This window comes from Amblyomma maculatum, chromosome 1 (genome assembly GCF_055883805.1).
Source record: "Amblyomma maculatum isolate TAMU_Amacu chromosome 1, ASM5588380v1, whole genome shotgun sequence".
NCBI classification, from domain to species: Eukaryota; Metazoa; Arthropoda; class Arachnida; order Ixodida; family Ixodidae; genus Amblyomma; species Amblyomma maculatum.
In genome coordinates, this window is record NC_139344.1 from 246,086,757 (window position 1) to 246,108,348 (window position 21,592).

General features: G+C 45.9%; 1 long non-coding RNA gene and 1 pseudogene across 1 annotated transcript in view; one reads left to right on the forward strand and one right to left on the reverse strand.

The window, feature by feature from the left end:
- Positions 1-21,592, reverse strand: part of LOC146206150 (uncharacterized) — a 178,418-nt gene that overhangs the window by 109,557 nt on the left and 47,269 nt on the right. The window lies entirely within an intron of this gene.
- Positions 7,910-14,056, forward strand: LOC146206152 (uncharacterized; annotated as a pseudogene).

Genomic DNA, 21,592 nt, shown 5'->3' on the forward strand with positions numbered 1-21,592 from the left:
GTCGCTATCGTGTCTGCAAAGTCGGGGCGTCGATCTATAAAACCCGCGACAGACATATCACAGAAGAAAACCTGGTGGAATTAAGACAAGTGTTTTAGCCATAGCAGCTTCATTTCGGAAAATCAGTTCTGTTATAAAAAAAATATACCGTAAATAACTAGCGCTATGATTTCAATTTGTTTTTGCAGAAACTGCTCATGTAACTAGGGACTATATATATTCAGCTGCGTAGAAAGATGGTGTGTTTTGGCTCTGTAGCTTTGGCTTCATTGCCAAGAAAAAGTGTCCCCGAGTATAGTCGCAGCACAACTTCCTGTAGATAGCGAGAGGGAAAAAGAAGCGCTCCGCAGGGTTCGAGCAGATAAGATCTACCCCACCCGGGCCTTTTGCATTCGATCCTTGGTGTGGGTACACAACACAACGCTTGCACGGCTCACTAACCTTCATCATTGCTTTTCAGTTTATTGCATTATTGACGCAGTACAACTGCCACAGCTTTAAAGCCAGTTTCTTCTAGACGAAAGATAAGTTTCTTCAGAATGGCGTCAAGGTCATCCCCAAACAGTTTTCACTGGAACAATGTACGCAACCTCTTTAAATGAAGTCAACATACTTTTTGTCATGAATACGTGCAGATGTTGCTGCTGCAGTAGAATTTATGGCAGCCCCACTTATGCTTCCATCTTTACACTCTAGAAAAGGTTTGATATGTATCTTGTCCAACATCGTGACTCTGGTCTCATGAGGCTGCAGGCGCTTAAATCTTTGTGCAACGTATTATAAGAAAGTGTTCTCTGACGATTCTTCTAGTGGAGCTAGCTGAAAAGATGAGCACACATCTCATATTGCGCTTGAGTGAGGCAAAGTCAGACTGTTCATCTTTCTCAGGTACTTGTACGCACCTACCTATATGGTGTACAAAGTGCTTGAAAGCACCATTAGTTGAGAGCTGTATTGAATACGCCCTTTAGCAAGTATTACCAGCTGGTCCTTCAAAAACTTAACAGCCTCCTTCTCCTCTGCACATAGCGATTTCCAGTTTGTTAAACAGAACACTGCTTGCATCGCCTAGGTTGCAGTATTGAACATCAAAATATAGCCTAAAGAGACTATCTAAAATTTGCAACAACGATCATACATCATGAGCTGTGTCTGCAACAACACTATCTCTCAACATTTTGACTTTGGCTTCCTGATAGCAGGCACTTAGTTTCAAACTGTCAAACACTGTTAGGGAAGCATTAAGGCATGGCTCACTTTCGATTACAACTTAAAGAAACATTGCGCATCTATCATTGCGTATGACAGTCATTACATCTGGAACTGATGCAGCTTGAAGGGACGCTTTCAGTTCTTGAAGAGCTGAAAAATGGTGCCTTTCTTCCTCCGCTTCTTACGACACAAGACTATCTTGGAGAGCCCGAGCAAGTTCTGAAGCCTCCTATCGGGACTTCTTAATAAGTGGAGCTTTCTCTTTTCTTCAAAAGTTATGAAGGGCACCCAGTGAACATGATAGGCACAGCCAAGTGCCTAAATGTGGCACAGGCAATGACACCGCAAGTACATTTCCAGTCTCCCAGTCGGCGCATGATGTTGTTCTCTTCAATAGGTGCAGAAAGCCCTTACTTGCATCTATGCTGGCAGTTTGTAATTAACATATAAAACTTCTGCAGTATGATTTCTAGGAGCTTTTTTGTGCCCAATGATTGTGTTTGTGACGTGCAGCAAATGCATGGGACACTACTTTCCCGCAATAAACGTCCTCCGTGCAGTGCACAATAAACCTACTACACGCTGTCCGCTTGAAGTTTATGACAATTGTTCCTGATCTACGTACATGAAAGGAAGAAATATAATTTACTTTGTTCTATAGAGCAGCATATTAAGTAAAGAAGCTACAAAACGCAGTATAGAGCTGGATGAAATGAATGGTGCAGTCAGTGGATAATTAACTGACAAAAAGAACTCGTGAAGTGACATTTAGTTCGATAGGAAAAAAACTTGTCCTGTACAGGAAGTCGGTTGCTCCTCGCACAAGTGGCGTATAACCGGCATAAAACTTTGTGTGCCTAGAAGAAGAACAAGAAGAAGAAGAAGATGATGATGATAGCATCAGTCGTAATGGCCCATACTCACGGTAAGGGATTGGCCAGGATGCATTGCAGATACAAAAGACTCTACGCCAAAGCGCACAAGCTGCATTTGCGTTCTTTATACTAGGTCTTATCCAAGGCAACTTTTTTTCTCAAATATGCAGATGAAAAGAAATTTTTCCCTCTTTTTTTTTTTTTTTCGGGGGTTGTCGGATCTTGGTGTTTTTATTCAGCATTTGTTTGTTTCTACATGTGGAAAGCATTTCGTTAAACATGGTGATCTGAGCATTTTGACTCTTTCGGTAATCTGCCATTTGCTGGCGCCATTGCAGAATGGCTAGAGGAAGACAAATTGCACGAGAAAGGCAGCGGCTTCCGCTTGCTGCCACGCGCAGCAGAACCCTGCCCGGCATCATCTGGAACGCTCGGCCGGGCGTTTGCCGGTGCGCCCCTTTTCCCCGGCGTCTTGCGAGGCCTGGCCAAGAGATTCGCCAATCCCCGATATGCATCAACGAGTGAGCAGCCCGGCATGACTGAGGAGCCTGGAGCTCGCCGCAAAGACCTCCAGCGGCAACGGCTGTCACCAATTGGGAGGCCCCTCTGAGACGCTGTCATGTAAGAGCCTTTCCGGGGTTTGCGGAGCAGTCATCGAGGCTTGACTGGCCTAGGCTTCGACCAGACAGACCACTTGGAGCCTACTGCATCGGTAGAGGCTGACCTGGCGGCAGCATGGACAGCAACGCCCGCGAAAGTTCACAGAAGGCCGAGGAGCGCAGTCGGAATCCGGCGGTAAGCGACACCAGGGAGCCCAAGCAAAGGCGAGCACGTAATGCGGCCAAGTCAGCCCCCGCCGGAATCGACTCGCCGGCTGATGCAGGAAAGGCATCCGTTGACATGCCTACACTGGGTCAACCGAAAAAAACTACCAAGGAAACAACTGCTGAGCCTAAACGCAAGTCACCACGTTTGACGAAAAAGGCAGCGGACTCACCAGACAATTCAGAGCCGTCACCCCCTGAAGGGAAGGCCAATGCTGTGCTTCGAAAGGCGTATTCTCCAAGCATCTATTCAGGTCCCTCCTCGGCTACTACCGTTACTACCGTCAAGAGTGGCCGGCGAAGTGGCAGCCGTCGTCGACTGCGCAGCGTGTCTCGGGAACCTGCTGGAGCCAGACGACACTCGGCGAGAAGCCACAAAAGATCGCCAAGCAGCGGTGGCAGGAGGAGGCGCTCCCGTTCTCATCGCCGATCGGGATCCAGTTCATCCCGTGGCAGTCGGGCAGGAAAGCGGCCTGGGACGAGGCGCCGCAGATCCCATTCTCGATCCTCAAGGCGCTCCGGCGGACGCAAGCACGGAGCAAAGCGCCGTCACCATTCCACCAGTGTGTCCTCCCAAAGCAGCGCCCCGAAGAAGGGGAGGAAGAACAGGGGACGTTCCAAGTCTCATGCCAGCAGCCGAGGAAAGCGTAAATCTACAAAGAAGTAGCTAACCAAAGGCGCAATTGAAAATTGAGGTAGCGCGATCATAGCTTATCGGCAGTAACTTGGTTGAGGAAGCCAGTATATACAAAATCTAAAAAGCTATTCGGCACGTCGGATATTCGGCCAAAAGCCTAAAATTGTTTTTTAAAGCAGTGAAATGCAATTAAAATCTATTCACCTGCTTTGACTTGTTTGTTTTCTTGCGTGAGTATAATATACATTTCGATCACTTCATTGACCACGCAGCGGTGGGAACGCCAAACAAACTCACTTTTTATTACATCGTGGAATTTCTCAGCGTCAAGGTTCTTTGCCCTCGGGCTCGACAAAATGTAATTGAAACTGACAGTCCACTGTGGCGCTTGGATTCTATAGGAATCGATAACCAGGCTGTCAGGAGACGAATTCCATGTATGCACTTCGCGGCCACACTTCGCATGGCAGAGCCATTCTGGACAAAGGCAAAGATTTCGTGTTATAAAAATTTGGGGCATATTTTTTTTTCCCTTTTTTCAAGAACTAATTTTTTTTTTTCGTCGATTGAACTTTTCTACGCGGGAATTTTCGTCTTCTCTTTCTCATAGATCTTGTTCGTTTGGGGTCCAAGTGACAGTATTTTTCTTAGCATTTCTTTAAGGAAATATCTGCTCATGTGTAACAGAAAGTACCACGCATATTATCTTATTAAGAGATATATTTGAACGACAGGGAGGCATAATATCGTGGGCAAAATTATGAAAGGTAAATGATGAACGCATAAAAAAACTTCTTTACAATTTTTGTTTAAAAAAATCGGTGTTCGTGTAAAGTTTTCACGCTGCATAAATGAAAAGACCACGCACCACCTGACACAGTGGTAATAACGGAGGTAATCGCAGATATCGAATATTACCTACTCCGCATTAGCCTTGCCTGGAACAAGCAACACACACGCTGGCGGCAAGCTCGCACCAATTATTGGACGCTGTTCCGTGCCGCGGAGACCCACAACCTCACCGTGAAATTTGAAAACTACGAAACATGTCCCGGAGGGCCAGTCATTGACACAAGGCAGGAGAAAATTCCACACGCACACTGCAAGCATCGGAAGACAGTCTGGCAACAGATAACGCTCTCCTAGGCGCCAGCCCTAGTCTCTAATTGTGGCTGAAAAATCAACGTCTATACTAGAAACTTAAATCGAAACATTCAACTTCACGCACAAGGCACAAATGCTTATGCGCCACTCAAAACAACTGGCTTATGAAATAATTCTAGCATACTGGCAGTCAAATTTCTTGATAGGTTCTCGGAAGTCCCGAGGGATCAGCAACATATAGCTCAGAAAGGTCCTCAACTCCTTTCGAGGGATGGATGCTAAAATAATCGACACCCTTGCCGACGCCTACCTGTGCAACTAAGGAGCTAATCGATTACCCTACAGATTACGGCGGGAGCTATAAAAAAGATTTCGACCGAGACTTCAAAACCAGTGAAATACCAGACGTACTCATGACAAAGTGCAGTAGCACTGCCCAGGGCCATGAGATCACAGAAGTACTCCTCGCTACCTGCAGATATGGAAACCCGAAAATCTAGAGTGAAATATATCAACAAATGCTGGCGCTACTGACAATACTGAAAGAAGAGAAGACAGGAGACGTGAGATTCATTGCCAAATCTTAGAGGGAAATTAACATCGCTAATCTATGCGTATACCGTGTTACGTTTCTCCACCGAGAAGTGGGACAGCTGACGCGGCCACCGCATAGCAACAGGCAGAACCGCGAGCGGATCGGCCATTTCGACGCCGTTCATCGGCCGCGCAACGCTTCCTCCCGCCGACAAGTCTCAGCGTGTTCCTGCCACGCGCCAAATGTGTGTGCGTGCGTGTGTGTGCAAAAGCTGGCCAAGCCTGGAGCTCGAGGGAGAGAGCGTCGCCCTCTCCTGTCTGCAGGAGGTGGAGGAGATGAGGTCGGAACACCTGCGATTGAGTTATTCGTCGTGAACCAACATGTTTGGCTCTCCCTTTCCTGTGAGGGTTTACCCTTTCCCTGTGAACTGGAAAAACTATAAAAAGCAGCGGCCGACTCCGCTGAAAAAGAGACTACATTGACGCGCCGTTGGCACGACGCTAGACACCAGCTGTGTGAGAGTGTCTGTTAATCTCTCCGGGTCAGCTTCACTGCCCGTTTCTTCCTGATGTTACAGTAAAGGTTGTTTCGTTAAAAGACGCCTCGTCTTTGCTGGCACCTTTGATGCCGTCCGCCGTCCACGGAGCCGCCAGGCCAACGCTACCGAGAGGCCGCGCGCCGCACGTAATAACTGCTGGCAGCGGTACGCTACCCCGGCCCACGCGCAAACACAAATGTAACAACCGCTATATCTTGCGCACTCAACCTCGTTTAGAAAGCGGTACAGCTCCACTTCTTCCACCTAGACAACAACCTCCTGGCCCAGCGCATGTTTGGCTTGTAAAGCAAACTGTAGACTCAAGATGTCGTCCTGCAAGGTAGACATGTGGTAGACTCCAACCGTAAGCGATGCTCACGCGCCATTTTGGTACCAGACTTAAAGTGAACACACGATAACATCAGGCGCTGCGAAATATTGGACAACCTGACACAGCAAGCACTCCGGGATGGATGCTCTGGAGTTGCTAAAAGTTCCTCATTCGCGTTAAATAACTCAGGCCATTAACCATATTATTGTTACTGGTGGATTCACTGGCTGGCAGTGCAAGTCTTCAGATAAATGCAGGGATTGCCATATAGGGTTGTAAGAATTGAAACCCCCCCTCCCCCCACCCGCATTTTAAAAGTGTTCAGGAAGCAGCATGAGGCCATCGGTATGCATGCCAGTGGAAAGACTTCTATGTACTCAAATATGAGCGATTGGTTCGATTTATACAATTCAGTCTATAGGAGAGAAACCGTAATGAAGAATTTCGGAAATTTAGACCGCCTGGGATTCTTTTATGTGCACTGATATGGCACAGCACATGGGCACCTTGCTTTTCGCCTCCATCGATGAGCGACCTCTTCGGCCGGGATTCGATCACGTACCATTGGGCGCAGTATAGTCGAGCGCTGTAGCCACTGTATCACCGCAGCGGGGCGAAACCAAACGAAAAAAAAATGGCATCTTTCGGTGTGCATCATAAGAAATCTCTTCCTTCCTCGTTACGCGAAACAAACCACCCTACTTCCATCTGGCAGACCCCCTTTTAGAGGCCTTAATTGCCACTATCTTGCTATCGTTCTTATGTGACCGTAACCAAATTCAGGGGAAAATTGACGCTAACGCAGCCACCGAGATGAATTTCCGGCACATTGGCTAGAATAAAGAAGTGCGCGGAGCGCGATGCTGGCTCTGCTTCCGCTGGTTTCCGCGATGCGCCGGAGGGGTGTTCTGTCGCTGCATGTCTGCTCACTTTTTTTTTTTTTTATTGCCTGCTTAGACATACATCGCTACCCAACAAAAGTGAACGAACACTTGAGAAGAATGTACATAGCGTCGGTATGGGCTAAAACTTCCAGCCAAACCTTGACTGATGTAAAGGGGCTAAAAACTCTTCATGTGCATAAGGGGCTCAATTCTCGATACCCATTCGGGCACCGGGTGCACATTCTTGTGGGTTGCCACGAACGCCGCAACGGATTCGCAGAAGTACTGGAGTGCCGGCCTTGCATCAATGTCGGCGTGTCGCGCTGCCATGCAGGCTTTCCATACACAGTGCAATGCCATCAGCATTACTGCGTCGAAAGGGACGCCTTCATCATTTCCACAGCTAGGAAACGAATTCCTCGGGGGTCTAGTGGCAGGTCTTTTTTCAGTGTTCTTTGCACTATGTCCCAAAAGAACACGCCACCCAAACACTCCAAGAAGACGTGCTCGACGGTTTCGGGCTTTCTGCATAAAAAAAGAGCAGAAAATAGGTGACCTGGTTAGCTGTAGTTCTCCGCGAAAGTATAAAGGCCCGACTCCAAGCGACTTCCTACGCGTCGCGTCACGCGCTGGTGCGTTGAGTGCGGCGTCGCGGCGGGCGTCGAAAGAGGCCTCCACCTCCAAACAGTTGCGCTGGCACGCGCTACGGTGTTATTTCTTGAAACAGTAACACTGTCAAAAGTTTTGAGACACAGTAATTCGGCACTAAAATTGTTTTCAAATGCGCGTGATGTACTGTGTACACAAATTTTTCTTTTTTTTTTTTTTCGTTTAGCAGAGTCATGGTGTTCCTGTATATGCTCCCATGCTCCCTGCGGGAGCATATACAGGAATACTACAGAGTCATAGCACGCAGCGCCATCGACATTCGGTCAGATCAGATAGTGTGGCTCCCCAGTTGAGCGCCGTAGCTGTGTGGTGCGGAGGTACGGCCAGGGGCGACGTCGAGCGGAACTTTTTCATTGCGTACCGATTCGCCAGATCGCGTCTCTTCTTCTCATCATGCCGGCAGTTCGCAGGAACAGAAGAGCTGTGTTGTTTCTGATCAGAACGCTGCTCCTACTGATCCTGAAAAGAAGACGGGAGCGGCGCCAGCGCAGACAGCCGCGCTGGTGGGTTCGGCCGGTTTTTATGGCGCGCAAAGAAGGCCTCTACCATACAGCTGTAAGTAGCTTCGTTCATTCCAGAGTGTAAAAAACCCGCATAGCTTACTGCAGTGGCATTCTTATCACTGCGTGCGATAGTGATCAGATAGTGAACAGATACTTTTTGTCTGCTGACAGCAAAGACGTACACTGACTTGGAATGCTGGTAGAAGAGCATTCTGCTAGTCTCCTTTTGTTAGCTTGCAGGCTGAACAGTATTTTTTTTTTCAACAGATGCCTCGCATGCGGGAAGGAGACCACGAACTGTTCTTTAAATTCTTCCGCATGACGCCGCCACTCTTCGATGAACTTCTCAGCTTTGTGGAATCTGACCTGACACGGCAACACATTGCCAGAGAGCGCCTGGAGCCAGGGGAGCGGCTTGCAATTACACTTAGGTTTGTAGAGATGTACCTCTGCTTTTTAAGAACCAGGATTTTGACATTTAGTGACATTGTGCTATTTTGGAGGTCATCAACAAGGTACATATAGTTAAGTTCCTGCAACTTGCATTTGAGCACTGTAGTGGATGTATTTGCAACATGCTCTTTCATCAGAAAAAAACTTGAAGTTAGTGTTAGAGCCTTATTACATCACACCTAAGTTTATTAGTTACCTGTGGAAGAGTAATTAATGATTCCTCTTGTGTAGATGCATTTATTGTGATCATTAATATATCTGAAACATTGATGTGTCTTTGCAGTCTACAATTTCTCTAGTGGTATTGTGAGTTGCCTTGAGCATGTAAAATTATTTCATACACAGATTATATGTGCTTTTGCAGTTTGCCATTCATTGGTATTGCTGTTAGTTGTTTCCTTCGAAGTGTGTTTTCTTCCACTATGCTTAGGAAAGGGTTCCTTTCTTTTGGTGCTTCTTTTCATTTTATTGCATGTTAATATCCTGATTTTCCCACATTATCTCTGTGCTGATAAGACAGCTTCATATAAAACACCTGCAATGGAAAAATTAATGCAGTCCTTCTAAACGTAGTAGAGTTTTAATGCTAATTGGTGTAGGATGTCTGAAAGCTTTTGCGCACAGATAAAAGTTGATGGAGACAGTAATGTGCAATTCACAGCGTAAGAGTATATTGTAGCCTGCACACGGGGTGGTTGGCTGCAGCGATAGCTGCGACTTTCTGTACTCAATTCTCCACGAGAAATTCAAGGGTTCTAATCTGCTCTGCCTTTTTTTCCACCCGAGCACAGCAGGTGTGAGCCAGAACATGTTAGGTTAGCTTTGACGGTCTGAAGTAGTGCTTTTGCACTGCAAGTGGCGCAGTGAAAGGTCGAAGGCCAAGGTGGCTAAATAACGCTGTTTGAATCACCTGCACCAGACACGTATACCATGACGTCCCTATCTGACAGGCCAATCAGAAGTGAGACACAACACATTTTCACACAAGTATTAGTACTTTGAGTATTTCTTTTAGGGAGTACATCTGTATGTGAACATGATAAACCTATAACCTTGCATCCACAACCTTGAGGTTTCGCATCAGGACATGCCTAGCGTGCAGTAATTGCACTGAGATGGATTAGTGACACTATGCTCAAATGAAATGAAAGCACGGGTGTAAAGGCAGATTTCATCTTGAATAGACTGTCTTGTTCTGTTTTGTAGCTACCTGGCTTCTGGATAAGATATTTGTAATGTGGCACTTGCCTACCGAGTAGGTATTGAAACTGCAAGGCGCTGCATCCATGTAACCTTTCGAGCCATTTGGGGGCGACTCAAAGACACCTTTATGAAGGTGGGGTGAACTTTTTGCAGCTGAACCTATCACTGCTCTTTCCCCTGAAGCAGCTTCATCCTAAAACTACTGCTCAATTGCTTAAATCTGAACCCTGAGTGTAGTTTGGATCATCATTGCCTTCATTCTTGCGATTGTTGTTTATTTCTTAACTCTTGCATGATACTTTGAACGTGTAGTATTGAAGTGAAGGGCTGCCAAGAGAATGAGGGGGGGCATGTACTTCAGCCCAAGGCCCCCCTTTTTCTTAATCAGGCCCTGCTCATTTAATTAAATCAGAATTTTCTAAGCATTACCTATCCACACCAAGTGTTCATTTGGTTGTAACGTCTTCACATCTTTTTGTGAAGGTATTGAACAGGGTTTCAGTCATTTAGCTGAGCACATTTTGTAAGATTGCTACTGGTGAGCTTACAAAAGTACTGATGACTGCTTTCAGACACCCACAAATGCTGATTGGAAGAAGATTGCTGAAGGTTTCAGCATGAAATAGCAATTTCCCAACTGCTTAGGGGCAGTCGACGGCAAACATGTTGCAATTTTCTGCCCTCCCAATTCCGGAAGCACATACTTCAATTACAAGGTAAAGTTTGTTACCTGAGATGGGCTCTGCTCAGATAGGTCTGTTCCTAGGATAAGGTAAAAATACTGATCTAAGTAATATGGCGCTAAGTGATGTGCATGTAGAACCTGAATTAGCAGGCCAAGTTCTAAGCATTCTGCTGGCTTGTGGTTTAACAATGCTTGTCAGTAACAAGGGAAGCAATATCTGGAACAAGGTGTTGTGCAGAAATGGTTTGTGTGGTAGCTGTGAGGTAGTCATCTGTCATCCTTGAATTCAGAGGACCTTGCATAGGCACAGCAAAGATACAAGTACGTACACACAGACATGGCATTGATTAGTGTCCCTTTGTGTCAGAGACTGGACAAATTGTTATCCGAGCAAGTGCAAAACTGGGAAGCGTGCATCTTCAAACTTCTGTCACAATCTTGTGCTTGCTCACTGAGCTCTATTTACAATGAAAGGGGCGTGCAAAAAATTTTTATGCAATCAAATATTTGCACAGTCTTTATTTGCATGCCTTTTTTTTTTTTGTTCGGAACCTCTGGTCATCACGTACTCTTTGCGGTTGTTGCGAGTCTGACGTACCCATTCACCTAAGTGCACAAATAAAATGCATTGAAGCCAAAGAAGTGGGATGTATTGTGGTAAAGTTGATAACGAAGATGAGCCGTTATTATTTTCAACATGTACAGCAAAGGGTAAAGAGAACATTTCAAGCACATTAAAGAGCATGTGCATTACTTAACAGTCCATTTCAAATTATTCGTTAAGATTGTGGTGAGCGATCTGCAAAAACATCAGAAGATTCTTGGGGAGCATGCCTGAGTGACCTTAAAGTTGGGAATTGGTTCAGCTTATTGGCTCCTGTATGTTCCTCCTAAAGCTGTTGCTCTACAAAATACATGAACGTCAAGGCACATTTTCGTTGATATATTGTTTTCCGTAACTTTTGGATTACATATATTCTGGTGGTCACACGTCTGAACAGGGCAAGATAACAAAGGCACATCTTATTTCATAGCTTGGCAGTTGCCTCAATTTTCACCGCCTAGAAGCTGTCAATGTATTCTTTAAGGGCGAAAAATCTCTTCATTTTCCCAATGCTACCTTTTGAAAGAGAGGTGTATAGACTAGTCTTCAGTGGTCTTGAACAAGTTAAAGTTAGCTACATCAAACACAATGTCGATGACGAGTTTCATATTCTGTCTCGCTGTAGAGTGGTCAATGGTAGAAGATTCAGGGTGACATCAGGCAAGCAAGCTTTATCCACAAATGTCACACAGGACCACTTTTTGCAACCATCAGTGGCAGACAGTGGTTACAATATAACCTTCTGCTTCCACTGCAAGCTAGTTTGCTCACTAACTTGTTCAAGTGCTGAAATGGTGTCCATTGCTGTAGTGACAATTGTGCAGTAGTGCTTGTCATATTTAGTTTTTCACCTACGGCCGTAATGAAAATGAAACACTGGGCACTTTCTTAATGCCAGTGGTAAGCATAGGCAATGTCCAAGCTCATATCAGTAATTCTCTTTGCAACAGCATTGCTTAAAACATAATTTTCTCATTCGTTTTTTGTGCTGGAACAGATAGTATCTGCATCTTTAAGCATGCAGTTCTCTCAGCTATCTGTGAAAGGCTCTCAGAATATTGTATTTATATGTGAACTAATGATACTTGTTCCCACAGTTTACTCCAGTTTTTCTGGCTTTCAAAAAAAAAGGTCCATCTGTTTCCAGAGTGGTGTCTTCAGTTGAGCAACTCTGTTGTCACCAACCCTTGCAATACAGCTGCTGCATTGACAACAGAAAACAATGCTTCTCGTCTAATTTTCACTTCAGTCAGGTTGTTGAGAGCAATATTACAACTACGAAATATGCAGACTTGGAGACAAAAGAGAGGGAGGCTTCTCTACTGTCTTGCTCCTAATGAGCTCTTGAAAACGGAGGGATGTCCACCCAAAGCTGATGCAGATGGAAAGGCCCTTGCCTCTTATTGATGTACACAAATAATGAATGCCACCAGAGGACCAAGATCTTTCGGTTGATTTTAGCCAGACAAGTCTGGTAGCGAAGATTACGCGTGTATTTGGTGCATGGTTTCGGAAGGAAGGCCGAATTGTTTAGGGCTGAGTCCCGCACGCCACGTATCAGATTTTTGCAAATCATTTTGCCATTATGTCTCAAATTAAAGCTTAAGTACTGAATACTAGACGTGCCTGTCCTGTGCAGGCTAGGTACAAACTTGACTGTCTATTTTTGGCACCAAATTGAAAAATGAAATAAAAAAAATGTTCTGAAAAAAAAAAGAAAAAGAAGTGAAGAATTGGTGCTGTCATTCATACAGCAGGCACTAATGCCCTAGCCATGTTGACCTGGGAGAATTTGTGATTTATGTTGAGTGTTGCTGCCTGTGCTAATTGTCTGTGCTGTACAATTTATTTCAGGGAACTTACTCAGTAGTCTTAATGGCTATTGTAGATAGCGAATGCAAGTATGTGCTAGTTGACGTGGTTACTGAGGGCCGACTCAGCGATGGAGGCACCTTCAAGAAATGTGATTTTGGCCAAGACCTCGCCAACGGCAGTCTCGACATTCTTCAACTTGGGACACTGCCCGGTACAACTGTGGCCGCCCCTTTTGCTTTTGTTGGGGATGAAGCCTTCCAGTTGCGGAAGGACTTCTTGCGCCCTTACCCCTCAAGGCACCTGGAGGACGAAAAGAGGGTGTTTAATTACAGGCTGAGCAGAGCAAGGTACGATATGGTGCTGTCTTATGAAATTTGAGTACCTTGTAAAAGTGAGACCCTGTAAAGAACGTCTCAGAAGTACTAATCACGTCAGGGGCCATATTATGCAGTTATCACACAAAAAACACAAATCTGTTGCAAACTGATAATTAACCCTGCTCCTATTGGTGGATTCTGACCAGCAGGTGTGCAGAGCAGTAGGAGTGGGAGCTAATTGACAGGCTTACGGCAGTTTTGTTTTGTGATCATTACATAATTTGCTCCCTGACGTCATTTTTGACATAGTCTGTTGCCTAGGGGCTTGCTTTCTGGAGCTCCCCAGTGTTGCTTGATAAATAACTTTGCTTTACACGATGTAAACTCCCACAGCTGATGCTTTTGTTTTGAAGCTTTGCATTTCTTTTCCAGGCGGTGCGTTGAAATGCCTTCAGCATCACTGCAGCCAGGTGGCGCATATTGCTGCGTACCATACCCTTGCTCCCCAAAAACGTAGACTATGTCGTGAAGGCTGCCTGTGTCCTGCACAACTTCCTGACTATCCGGAACCCGCGCTCTCAAAATGCAACTGACAGAGAGGACAGCTTTGGGAATTTCGTGCCAGGACGCTGGCGACAAGGCCTTCAGGGTGCACTGCAAGAGGATTCCGAGCCTCGGTTTTTTTCACTGGCGCCGACACATGCTAGGAATCACCACGCTGATGCCGCTGCTGCTAGGGACCTGTTCACTACATATTTTTGCCGCACAGTTGGTGAGGTTTCCTGGCAATGGCAACAGCCAGGCATTTCCAAGGAGGAAGTCTTGAGGAAGGCACAGAACCAGCAGCAGCACCATCCACGGCACTGAAGGTGAGGTACTGTACTTTATAATATGCATGTACAGCAACTGCTTGTTGCCCGATTTCTGTCCCAGGAAGCTATTTTCTGCTCTAATTTGCACCTTATCGTGCACTATTATAACTCAAAACTGCTACAGAAATTCAGAACAAGCATAGAAATCCCTGTAAATGGCCATATAGTACCGCTATATGGCCATTCCCACTGGCTGGAATTTTGAAAAAGTTCCAGCCCCATGTCACCACTGCGCTATTTGTGAGCAAGACAGCGAACTTGAAGGTGGCACACTTAGAGCGCATGTAAATGCTCCATCCAGCACTGCTGTGGCAGACTACACATCACAAACCCTCATTTCGGCACGATGCAACATCATTTTCATGCCATGTTTAAGGTATTTTAGAGTGAAACGAGTGATATACAGAACATAGATTTTTAATCACGCGATAAACTCTTCAAGTACTTGGAGCAGCCTAATTCGTAGGCTCACTTGGCGCTCCGGTGGCACTTGTCGCATCATCCCTGCTAGCGACATTGCGAACAAGTCTATGTGGTCTTGTGTGTGTGTGCGGGGGGGGGGGGTAGTCAGCACATCCGTCAGCCGCCCGACCTGATCAAGTAGCAGATCATCATTTGCCTCTGCGTCTTTTCTTTTTCTTTTTCCAGCTGTTCCGGCCGACACCTGCGATGCTGCAGACACCTGAGACGCTGCAGACACCTGAGACTCGGCTGAAGTCTGTGTTTCCGACAGAAGAGTCTCAGCCAATGATGGAGGAGCTTCCGGAATAACTTCAAATGACGCCGGCAATTCGCCGAAATCTACACCGCAGTCGATGTCGACGTGCAGCACACGGGGCTGCAGCCCGCTTGGCCCTGCCACATTGATGTGGCCTTGCTCAACGGCCGGGTTATGCCGAGCCGGCGCCTTTATGTAATTTCCTGATGTTCTGAACATGAGAAAGAATATACATACATATTATGAGGTTGAATCTTGCAGTCACATTGTTAGCACTGTTGAGGTATTCTCATATGGCACATCATTATTTGTATCTATCTTTCAGAAGTACTGACATGATGCCTGCAGGGTAGCCTTTCCTAATCTCTTGTGGTCAAAGATGATCACACATGAATTTGTACAGAGTCTAGTGCACTGTTTCTCTCAGATATACTGCCACATGCATTTGTGAGTAAAAGTGGTATAAAATATGCAGGTGCTGGTGGGGCTCAGGAAAACTGCATCGAAACATCACCTATCAACAGGGACAGTAGCAGCGGCACATGCATTTCAATAAAATGGGCAGGGGCGGAAGCAGACTCTAGCATTTTAGAGCACTTTTGGGAGCAGTAATAACGTCATTTTTGGAAACTTTTGGGCATTGGTCAAACCCTTTTCATATTTGATAATTGCAGTTTTCTCTTTCTGAAATACAAAAAACCTCCCATCTGATTTCTTTTTACGCAAGTTCAATGCCTTTCCGACTTCACACTCATCTCTTAGAAGACAGTTTAACAAAACTTGAAGTTGGACTAGATGGCGCATTGCAACTTGACTAAAGATAAAGTGCACAGGAAGATACACTCAAGAGAAGAAGACACAGAACAAGCGCTAACTCTCATCTGATTTATTTGCAGCAATAGCAGCAAATATATGCTGAAAAGGAGTCGTGCAGTACATATCAGTAACATAAAGACAAAGTCAAAGCAAGGAATATTACAAAACACGATCACGAAAACTGATCTCTGCCTTCCAGAGCTGCACCGACATATCGCTGACACATTGCGGGCTTTAAGGAGTGGAGGGACAAATTTGGCAGCACACTGCGTGAACTGCACTGCATGCGAGCCGCGACTGGGTGACATTAAGGTTCTGGGCAGAGGCCGCGATAAGACAGCGTGTGAGCTATTGGAGGCATTTCATATCGGGAAAAGGGGAGATAAGTGTGTCAGCGTTATGTCGGTGCAGCTCCAGAAGGCAGAGATCAGTTTTCATGATCGTGCTTTGTAATATTCCTTGTTTTGATTTTGTCTTTATGTTATTGATATGTCCTGCGCATGACTCCTTTTCAGCATATATTTGCTGCTATTGCTGCAAATAAATCGGATGAGAGTTAGCGCGTGTTCTGTGTCTTCTTCTCTTGAGTGTCTTCCTGTGCGCTTTATCTTTTGTCAAGTTCTTAGAAGGCAAATGACCAAAGCATGTAAGATAACTAACACAGACTTACCTTAGCAACAACATGAAACAGACTAGCAGCAAACGGAATGATTGCTGGTGCACTTCATAACTGAACACCTAGTCTGACCTAAAGCGTTTGCCTATTTCGACTTCATAGATTCAAATGTCGAGTCTTGCCGACATGTCGAAAAGCACTTGCAGATGTTAAATGCTAAGTTTCAGTGTTCCACACATTATTGGACAGTGAACACTAGTCGTGTGTTTCGAATGTGCCTTAGCAGGTGATTGCTGTACCAGCCTTTCCCCTTACCCCCTAGAGTAGTTTCGTGCCTTCCTCTTAAAAATAAAGTACTCCTAAGCAGTTAATAAATTGTTCATTCACCCTGCTTTCATTTTATGTGCTGTATAGGTATGAAAGCTACCTTCAGACCAGGCCTGGAACTGCACCTAAGTTTTCTAATGCAGTTGGAAAAGCAGATACCCATGCAGCTGCAGGCAGTCTAGCACACAAAAAGCAAGCTGTGCTTTCTTTAAAAAGTGTGTGTGCAATTTTTTTATATTTCGAGCATTAATTCAGACACAGTGGTCTTGGATAACCAAGCTAAAGCCAGGTGGTCTCTGCCTGATGACCTTGTTACCCATACACTGTTTGAGAAGCGCAAGCGACGGATGACATTGATATATGCTAATGAAAATAAACTGAATTAAAAACAGAAAAAACAATCATGCAAGTTATTGAGCACGTATGCCAATTTTGGCATGAAAGAAGACCGAAAATACTTACAGCATTGAATAAGAAAGCACGAAAGATATCAAGGCTTTCTGACTCCCGGGTGATATAGAATGCTGAAACTAGCCACACAAATGAGAAGTGTTTCATTGGGTTTTCTAATGGGTGCTTAATGAGTGAAAAGTCCTTTTTTTTTTTAGTGGCAAATGACAGAGCTTAGGCCGCTTGTATACGGCAGCAGTTTATCATAGGTTTAGGGTATTGCATGGGGGAAATGCGTCAGAAGAGCATGCAGCGGTAATGCGCTTGCAAGGGGCACATTGAAAAAAGCAAATCCAATTCTGCGATTAATGGGAACAGGCGACATGTTGCTAATTATAGTGAAGTGCCTTCGCCAGTTGCCTACGCTGGTTACAATATCCTTTTTGAACGATACACTGCTAGTGTCGATCAAAAGGGGTAATACAGTCGATCGCGTCGAACTGGGATGTATATGCATACGTGCTTGTGTACAGAGTTGAAGCAGTCGCCTGCAGGTCAAGCAAAGAAATTTTAAAATCTGGCACCGTGTTTCACGCATAATTCTTACGCTCAAAAGGACGATCATAGTTACCAAAAGTACTGAAGGAGTGCAGTGCCAATAAACCTGCTACAGAAGTTGGCTTTCCCACATATCTTGCGGCCTAATCATGGCATGATGAAGTGCTGAATTTGCATTTTACTGCACAGCTGCATGCAGTGCAGTGAAGGGAACCGTTTGAACATATTACGCTGCGAAAAGCACATAAAACAAGGCTATAATGTACCGTTAAAATAAAAAATAACTGGCGTAATGCATTGAGGTGAAGCTAATGTAACTTTTTACAAAAGGGGAGCAGAACTGAGACTGGAAATGACGAATCAGCCTCTCCCACACCTAAGCACGGCAACTAGCTTTAATTTCAATTCATTCACTGCGACGCATATCGCCCCAACGTCCGAGACAAGTCTGCTCACTTATTTATACTCGCTGCCAACTCGCCCATAATTTTTCGCCAGCATAGACGTGACCGACGAAAGCACGGCACTACACGCTTTCGTTTTGATCAAAACTTTTCAATCGTAGCAAAGAAAAAAAAAAAAAGCTGCACTTACGGCCTACACTCCATCGTGTCTCGCAGGAACAAAAGTTGCGTGCAGTAAGGCCACGCAACTTAGAATTCGCTGGCCTCTGCGTCTTCTGTGCCGGCGCCACTTTTCTTGCAGTCTTTTTCTGCCGTTAGGATACGGCGAAATTTATCGCGGAGCGACTTCCACCGCCTCTGGAGGAAGTTTATTCCTTCTGCGTGATTGAAACACAGTGACAAATTATTCTTTATGCACATGCATGTCATAAATGTCAGGTTGGCTTACCTACTCGTGGTGCTCCCGGAAGAATTACTCCAAGTATTTCTTCCCAGAGAGCTCTTTTCACCGACTTGTTTTTATGCAGCCGGCGGCTCGCCAGCCACAATGATGGCCTCCTTTCCATTTCTGCAATTAACGACTCATTATCAACGTCTTTAGCCCAAAGCATCTCCAAGCCGCTCGAAGGCCGAAGCCTCATTCCGGATGTGGAACTACCAGTGCGTTGTCCGATTGGTCTACGCCGGTCATGACGCCTGCGCGCCGGAAACGACGCGTGCGTCGCGCGCGTCAAATATCTGGCAAGGACAGATCGGAGCGTCGCCGCTCGCGTTGCTCGCGTCAGGGCCCGCGCGCATGCGCAGACTGAGTTTGGCTGACGCGTGCGACGTCGGCGCGCGGCAGCGCATGACGCGTGTGTGTTTGGAGTCGGGCCTTCTCCTTCCTTTCCCCAAAACCGAATTTAAATAAACAATTACGAAAACGAAAACCGCGGATTGCATACCGTGTGGTGCAGAGGCTATTGCTGCAACAGTCGCAGCTTTCGCTCTATCAGTTGGATCAAGCCACGCTTAACTCCCCCCCCCCCTTCCCAATTTTTTATTCATTTGCCAACTATCTGTGTCATGCCGATTTAAGTTTATAATTCTGCAAAATTGTCTTCTTCTTTCTTAAAAAAAAAAAGAATTACAATCCGCATTCTAAGCTGGATTTCGCGTTGTGACTGAAACCTCCTTCGACCAACCGCCGAAGGAGGTTTCACAAAGGATAAAGTGGTCAGCCTTGCTTGCCACAGCTTTACACCACTTCGCAATCTCGGTACTAAGTTTTTTTTTTTTTTTCTTTCTTCCCAAGCTACTGCACTCTTTCATACTGCGCTTCGAATGTCGTCGCCTTCATCTTTTATGACAAAGTTGCACTAGATACCTAATTAGATCTGCTTCATTCTAATGAAAACTCATCGATTAATTACTTAGCTTAAGACTCAATGATTAGCTTAATGGTTTGACAGTGTAAGCATGCGGCATCTGAATGAAGGATGTGCATGATGTGTGATTTCTGAGTTACATCCACAGTGCACACCTAGTTGTGTAGCCAGGCCGCGCGAAGGTTTAGTATAACACTTTCGTTTTGCGGGAAGTTATGATAACCCTGCAAGGGGTGCCTTCTGGGTCGTCGGCGCTGTGCCAATAGTAGACAGCCAGATACTCGCACTTACTGCCATGATTGACTCGAAAGCAAGGCACCGCCAGCATTTTGCTGCACAAAATTGATTTGGACAAAACAAGTTTATTGGACAAGTTGGTGACGGTCTTAAGCGCTGTTTTACGTTCATTTTTTCTTATCCTGTTCTTCACGCTGTAGTTACGCAAACAGTTGGCACAGCGCATGCAGACCGATCAAGCACACCGGATACTTGAATCGCGCGGCCCTACTGCGCACGAAGTGTTACAATGGTTTGGCAAATTAGCACGACGTTAACTCGTGGCTGAATGCTCTTTCCTCGAGCTTCGCCACTCTGCGCCTCAGTCACGGCAATAGGAATAGCTTCGCAGTTCTTGCGCGAACGTCCCGTATTAGCTGTATGGGAGGGCAGGGACTCCGGAACTGGAACTGCTTTTGAGCGGAGGACAGGATTGTGTGTGTGTGTGTGTGTGTGTGTGTGTGTGTGTGTGTGTGTGTGTGTGTGTGTGTGTGTGTGTGTGTGTGTGTGTGTGTGTGTGTGTGTGTGTGTGTGTGTGTGTGTGTGTGTGTGTGTGTGTGTGTGTGTGTGTGTGTGTGTGTGTGTGTGTGTGTGTGTGTGTGTGTGTGTGTGTGTGTGTGTGTGTGTGTGTGTGTGTGTGTGTGTGTGTGTGTGTGTGTGTGTGTGTGTGTGTGTGTGTGTGTGTGTGTGTGTGTGTGTGTGTGTGTGTGTGTGTGTGTGTGTGTGTGTGTGTGTGTGTGTGTGTGTGTGTGTGTGTGTGTGTGTGTGTGTGTGTGTGTGTGTGTGTGTGTGTGTGTGTGTGTGTGTGTGTGTGTGTGTGTGTGTGTGTGTGTGTGTGTGTGTGTGTGTGTGTGTGTGTGTGTGTGTGTGTGTGTGTGTGTGTGTGTGTGTGTGTGTGTGTGTGTGTGTGTGTGTGTGTGTGTGTGTGTGTGTGTGTGTGTGTGTGTGTGTGTGTGTGTGTGTGTGTGTGTGTGTGTGTGTGTGTGTGTGTGTGTGTGTGTGTGTGTGTGTGTGTGTGTGTGTGTGTGTGTGTGTGTGTGTGTGTGTGTGTGTGTGTGTGTGTGTGTGTGTGTGTGTGTGTGTGTGTGTGTGTGTGTGTGTGTGTGTGTGTGTGTGTGTGTGTGTGTGTGTGTGTGTGTGTGTGTGTGTGTGTGTGTGTGTGTGTGTGTGTGTGTGTGTGTGTGTGTGTGTGTGTGTGTGTGTGTGTGTGTGTGTGTGTGTGTGTGTGTGTGTGTGTGTGTGTGTGTGTGTGTGTGTGTGTGTGTGTGTGTGTGTGTGTGTGTGTGTGTGTGTGTGTGTGTGTGTGTGTGTGTGTGTGTGTGTGTGTGTGTGTGTGTGTGTGTGTGTGTGTGTGTGTGTGTGTGTGTGTGTGTGTGTGTGTGTGTGTGTGTGTGTGTGTGTGTGTGTGTGTGTGTGTGTGTGTGTGTGTGTGTGTGTGTGTGTGTGTGTGTGTGTGTGTGTGTGTGTGTGTGTGTGTGTGTGTGTGTGTGTGTGTGTGTGTGTGTGTGTGTGTGTGTGTGTGTGTGTGTGTGTGTGTGTGTGTGTGTGTGTGTGTGTGTGTGTGTGTGTGTGTGTGTGTGTGTGTGTGTGTGTGTGTGTGTGTGTGTGTGTGTGTGTGTGTGTGTGTGTGTGTGTGTGTGTGTGTGTGTGTGTGTGTGTGTGTGTGTGTGTGTGTGTGTGTGTGTGTGTGTGTGTGTGTGTGTGTGTGTGTGTGTGTGTGTGTGTGTGTGTGTGTGTGTGTGTGTGTGTGTGTGTGTGTGTGTGTGTGTGTGTGTGTGTGTGTGTGTGTGTGTGTGTGTGTGTGTGTGTGTGTGTGTGTGTGTGTGTGTGTGTGTGTGTGTGTGTGTGTGTACTTCGTTAGCAGTGGCGTTGGATTGAAAGGTAGCTCGGAATTAAAAAAGAAACTTTATTACTGCCACCAGAGGGTTTACGACCGGCTCAGAAACGTCCTAGGGAATCAGTTTACAGTTCTCAGGCGGTTCTCATCGCCCATAATAATCTCTCATATTCTGGTCTGAATTCGATGCGCATGCCGTCTTCTACACATCTTCAGAAGAAA